General features: G+C 38.4%; 1 long non-coding RNA gene across 1 annotated transcript in view; it reads right to left on the bottom strand.

Annotated features, from left to right (window-relative positions):
* LOC113016676 (uncharacterized) overlaps positions 1-3,442 on the bottom strand; it is a 45,388-nt gene extending 41,946 nt beyond the window's left edge. The window contains exon 1 of the long non-coding RNA XR_003271287.1: positions 3,382-3,442. This is a non-coding gene — a long non-coding RNA (uncharacterized LOC113016676). The remainder of the gene's footprint in view (positions 1-3,381) is intronic.
* Positions 3,443-6,000: the final 2,558 nt, after the last annotated feature.

Genomic DNA, 6,000 nt, shown 5'->3' on the forward strand with positions numbered 1-6,000 from the left:
AAACAGTTATGTAGGTAAAGTAAGTGTTTATTAAAGTGTTGATCCGTCACATGCCACCATAACAGATTCACCTTCTACGAGTCTATGGATGGATGGGAAAACCATTTTTCTCAAAAAATATCCCTATATATACTGTTTGTTGTTTTGATGATGGTGGTCAAGAGTGTTATCTGACACGTCAGTCCATCACCTACCATAGGTCTTCAGTTTGGTTGATATTTGGATTAATAAGAGACAGTTTTTCAGGGAATAAATTTTCCCAAATAATGGGAGCAAAAAGCTTGTGCAGCACAACAGAGACTCCAAACCCACCACTTTTGATTTGTCACCTGTCTGTATAAATATGGTGTTTGGCTCTGCGGCAGAACTATATAACTTCTCTCAAAATCCAAATTAAATGACAAATACATGCCTCTAATTCAAAACCCGAACCATAACTTAATCAGTACATGTAATTAATGGGAGATGGAGCAGATCAGTGACTCCCTGCAAAAGGACAGCTGTGACTTTAAGCTCCAGTAATAACTGCGCTCTTCTAGCAAAACAACAAAGGCATCCATCTCTTTCCATGTGCCAACGCTGGTATCTGAAACGATGAGAGGAAAAACAGCTGTGCACATTGGGTAAATCATTTTTTTCAAAAATAATAATAGATGCCAAAATAAATTTGACTATTATTGGCTTAGAGGAAACTTTTCAAATAAACAGGTTTATGGTAAGTCATATCACTTGGCAGTCGATCATTATGATCACTCCTGGATTGTCCCAGAAGGTGGCATATTTATTAGTATGCAACAGATGTGGGGCATGCGTTTTCCTTGCTTAGGCTCGTGAAATTGGTCTTTTGGTGGCAGTATAAATATGATGAACTGTAGCCTATAACAGGCACTGGATGCCGCACAAGGACAAAACGTCCAAATGAGCAGCAAAAGTCACGTTGTAGCTGCTTTACAACGGTGCCATCAATGATTGATCTACACCCCGCTGAGCCACTACAGGAAACAAAGTATAGAGCCTATAATTTAGTTGGAAAACAATGCGTGAGACCGTCGGCTTGCGCATCCATTTCAGCACAAGCATTCCCTTGTGCAGATAGATCATTAAACAACCAGGCGCTTTGCAATATGGTGTAGTCAATGTCACTGAAAAGATGGGACAATAAAGTGAGATAGGGGGGTTGCAACAGCAGGGAGAGAGCATGGAGATGTATTAATGTCACATAGGCTTTAGCTTGCCTCCTTAAGCCCTGCAAAGAGTCACCCAAGCCAATTTCCATTATCATATTGATTGAAATAGTTCATCATAGTGTAATTTTAGGTTTATCGCCACCCGGTTGGGAATAAGACCAAAGCATTATCCAACAAAAGCTATTGTTCCAGGGGACATTTCGCTGTTCCAGTTCATTGATGGAGTTGATTAAGTTTAAATGAAGCAGACACTGGATAAAAGTGAGGGTATTGACCAGCGAGCGGTGCGCCGCGCTTGAAAAAGCCTGATACATGCGGAAAAGCAAGATTTGCTAAATGCTCTAATCTTCAATCAAATCTAACATCAATACAGACAAAGTTTGGTAATGAGAGATTCAATGAAGCATGCAGCAGAGAGAATTAATCCCCCTCGCCTAAACTGAGTTCAACTTTGAAGCTTGCTCCTCAGGATAGATAGTTATCTAAATGCTAAATAAGTAATGTATAGTACTTTTCACAGCATACTAATCATTTGTTCATTTTGTCTCCATTATTTGTTCTCTTGCACTTCCCGTTGTTGATCTGGTGATTAGATCAACCTTGGATATTGGAGGAGAATAGAATAATGAGGCTGCTGGGGAGATTCGATGCACAGCTGCCTGTAATGTTCAGACCTGTGGGGCTGCTGTCACTACATACTGTTACACTTCACAGAGCGGGAAATTGGCCAAGAAAAATGAAAGACATTTAAATAGCAGAATAATGATTTGTTCACACTAGCCTACGAGTTATGAGGAAATAATGAATACTCAAATTAGCGGGGTGCAGAAAAATTCTAAATTTAGAGAAGGTCACGTGTGTTTTTAATTCAGTGTCACACAGTAAAAATCAGGGGTTCATTACCTTGTTTTGTTTTTTTGGCTTGGGACCTTACATACACCCACATGAACTGAGGAATTAGGATTATTTTGTCTGCTATGTTTAGTCCACAAAAATGAGTTAAGTAATTAATTACAACAATTACTGTATATTAAACTGGACAAAACCCTGCATGTATAAAGTGTTCAAATGAGATTAAAAGGTAAGCTCACAGAAACCATTCCCTTTTCAGCAGATCCTGCAGAAAACACCCTTCTTGGATAAGCATGTCCAGTCACACCTATGGACATTATAAAATCATCAGATTGCCTTTGAAATAAAGTCTAGTTTTCTTTGGATACTCTGCAAGCTTGGGCTTTAAAGAGCACTCTTGAAGGCAACATCCCAAACTCCTTATAGAGAACATCAGTGTAGCCTTCAGTGATTTTACTGTATACTTTTTTATTGAGTTATGCCAGTGATCTTTGTCCTGTCCCACTAAAATATTTGAATCTGTGGTATTGTGGATCTTTTTTAGGCCATTCTTAGTGCTTGATTGGCATGGCTAGAGTCCACTTTTGGTCCATTCATGGTAAACAAGGTCCCCATGGGTGAGGATCATTGAATAGAGTGTGAAAATGATGCACTACGGCCTTTGCAGTCAACAGCTCTCAACCAAGCCGATCATCTTTTTCAGTTTGTGGACTGACATGATGATCAAAACACCAACTGAGAGATCTTTTGGTGTTCATTCGTCCAGTAAAATTCCAGACACTTGAAGATTTATCACTAAGATGCACTGAAACCTTTCCAGCAGGTTGTGAGCCGGTTTATCTTAGTTTTTATTTTAATCTGACACCACTCTGTATTTATCAGTCATGCTTTCATGTCCATACAGCTGCAAATGCACTTTCTAAATATTTGTAGGTTTTCACAATCCCCAGAAATAATTGCTATATGTCTAAAACAAACAAACAAACAAAAACGCATTATTATTGTAGTGACTATCATTTTCTTGTCCTTGCTACATTAAAGTTCAGAAATCACTCTTCGCACCAATAAGCTAATTTATGGACATTCAAATGGAAATTCAAGTTAAGAAGCAGATCTTGTTCATTTCTTTCTTTCCTGTTTGTGACGCATCTGACTTTGTTAGAGACCATGTTGGTGACGTCCACCTGCAGGTTGAAAACCCCTCGACTTGGCCAGAGGGCTATGCAATGTCAGGTACAGCCCACTGCTGAGTTACTGTGATACTTCTACCAAACCTTGGAATGAGCTAATGGCATTCAGAAAACAGCTTGTATCTGGCACCAACAGCATAAACTTTCTGTACCTCGCGATGATCTGATGGCATCCTTCAGACTGAAGCTCGTATACTGCATGCAGGAATAAATCCGCAAAAAAAAAAAAAAAAAAAAAAAAATCTATATTTCTCTATTTTAAATATTCATTTAAAACAGAGCTTTCATGGTGAAGAATTAGAGTAAAATTAGAACACCGCGTAATTAACCCAAATTTCCGGAATGACCTCGTGACCAAATAGTGTGTCACGTGACCGTTATTCAAACCTGCCTGGCGGTTGAGGAAGGATGTTGAGGAAAAATGAATAACAATAATTTTATTTTTGCTTATGTGTTTATTTAATGAACCATTTATATTTTACGTTTTTTGACTCTCATTTCTCACAATAAAATAAACTTTGCGGTGAGATTTACTGCAAATTTGAAATTTGAATCTCAAGATCACATATCCACGCAGAAATTGTCTGCATATAAAAAATTGATGTACGTTAGATTTTAGTTGAATGAATGCAAGTTGATAGTGCCACATTAAATAACCTGTTGTGTGTCAGCTGAAAACTAAATACATTAAACAAGATTACAGAAACATCACTCAGATTTTAAAACGGCACTAGGCTGTATTTGTCGCTTTTTGAAAGGGAAAAAAAATTAAAATTAGCAAATAACCCATCGCGAAGTCAAAAGTATGAAAGTGAAGTTTGTTTAATTCTTATTATTGATTAGTATTATTTCATAGATTGCTGTTTGGTGGTTTAAAACACCATAAACCATAACCATAAACAACATTTAAAACAGCAATACAAAATCCAAAAATATAAAAAGTAAACCACAAAAACAACAAAGTATACATAATTTATTTATTTAGAAATGTAAACGCATCTTCAGCCAGCATTGGGGATTGTTAGTGGTGCACTTAAGTGTATTTTGCTTGTTTTTTTTTCGCTTCTGTAAGTTATTCAAACTGAAGCAGCCGAAGCGCAACTTTTCTCTCTGAAATACACAAGAGCAGAAACACAGCCTATAGCACGCAGACGAAGTGCTCAAGTAAATATTCTTGGAACTTCCTTCATTGCTGCTGAGACACCGCTTACTTCTAGGAGATGTTCGTGGTCACGTGTGAGTCACACCCGTCCAGCTGGAATAAGAAGGTGTGCAGAAGGTGCGTGCGCGTTTGTGTAGCTGTGTTCAGTCAGTGGTGCAGCTGTTGGTCGTGGCAGTCCACAGTGGAGCATCCCTGAAGGTGAGTGAGTGCTGCTTCTGCTGACATGTAGCCTGGTACCACATCACAGGTGACAACTCCCCGCACTTGAAGTAAATGTTACACACGCCTTGTGAGGTCTTTCTTTTTCTCCCTCTCTCTCTCTTTCTTTGTAAGAAAGGCTTCCTGCTGGCTACGCCCTGATCCACTTATACTGAATGTGATTTAAATTTAGATTTTTTTTAGAAATAATATATATATATATATATTTGGTTGCCAAATCCATCAAATTCACGTTTATCATATTATTGTTTTTTTTTTATTAATATTATTATTCAGAGGCATCTATATAAAGCTTTTCAGTGACACCCATTGGGTCTTAAGCGGACGAGACTTGTTATCAGTCTGTCTTGACTTCCCCTATTTATTTCCAGATGCCACCTCATTATTTACATTTACTGTTTGCAGAATGACGGTAAGTGTTGTCAAGCGCGCGCTGAGTGGATTTTTCAAACCTCTCTCTCTTTTTTTCTCATTGTTGAGAGATGAGCTGTGGGACACGAAGTCTGAGCTGTGTGTTGTCAGAATCCCATCTAATCTGCATGTTTGTTTCTTAAACAGGGCATGTTCGCTTATCCCCCCTTCTTTTTCTGCAAATCGACAGGAGATGCAACCCGGGAGAAGTGCAATAAAACAAACTCTTGCTCTCAAAGGTGTGCGCGGCTTTGTACCGGCGCGTTTTGCCTGTTAGCTGCACATCCTCTGTCTTTTCATCTGTCAGTTATTCCCCCTCATGTTTTGTCATTTGCTCTGTATATTCATTTGTCGCCTGGATTTTTTTTCTCCTCAATGCCAGCATACACCCGAGGTTGTAATTAAATTTCTCCCTCAGTGCGACAAAAGAAAAAAAGAAGGATTTTTTTCTTTTTCTTCTTTTCTTTTTTTGTTCTGAGATACGTTTGATTACTGGCGTGATGATGAGACAGTCTGTGTAGCTTTTGGAGACGTGTGCGTCCTGAGAGCACGGTGGGGATGTGATCTTTCAGTAGCCACAATAGATTCATAAATAACACATAAAATAGTATCGAAAAATAATTAAATGAATCAACCAAAAAAGAAGGCCTTATAAGGGGGTCTGGAAGTCAAGTTGGCTTTTGCTACTGTTCTTTATCTTTCAGAGGAAAGAAAAAAAGAGTCCGTCAAACTGTAAAAGGCCCGTGTACCTAGACCTGACAGATAATCCTGCGATATGTATATCTAAAGATATCACAATACATTGAACAGTAGCGCTTCTGACAGCTTGAATTGATGCAGAAATTTTAAAAAAGGAGACTATACCGAGTTTGTGATTTTTCTCAATTCCCTACTATTATTTTATTTTTATCTGGCTGCTTATTATTGTTGATTATCGGTTTCAGTGGAGCCACTTTGTGCAAAACGGCTGATGTGTTTC

The sequence above is a fragment of the Astatotilapia calliptera genome, chromosome 23 (assembly GCF_900246225.1).
Source record: "Astatotilapia calliptera chromosome 23, fAstCal1.2, whole genome shotgun sequence".
Classification (NCBI taxonomy): domain Eukaryota; kingdom Metazoa; phylum Chordata; class Actinopteri; order Cichliformes; family Cichlidae; genus Astatotilapia; species Astatotilapia calliptera.